The sequence below is a fragment of the Anarrhichthys ocellatus genome, unplaced genomic scaffold (assembly GCF_004355925.1).
Source record: "Anarrhichthys ocellatus isolate YVR2014 unplaced genomic scaffold, GSC_Weel_1.0 scaffold64, whole genome shotgun sequence".
In the NCBI taxonomy this organism is placed as follows: Eukaryota; Metazoa; Chordata; class Actinopteri; order Perciformes; family Anarhichadidae; genus Anarrhichthys; species Anarrhichthys ocellatus.
In genome coordinates, this window is record NW_022280094.1 from 1066767 (window position 1) to 1066978 (window position 212).

Here is a 212-nt window from a genome sequence, read left to right on the forward strand (position 1 = left end):
TGGTGATGTGGAGCATGTGTAAATAGACAGATGTGAGAATAGGTATGTGGGCTGAAAGAAAAGGCAAAGCCTCAAAAAAATGCAGATTATAAAGATCTAAACCTATTTTATTTTTAAATAACAAATTTAGAGGAGTTTTGTAGCCTTGTTGGAGCTATGCTTTTTGATAGCAGGTAACTGGATTGTGAGGCTAAAACATTTTTTTTTTACCA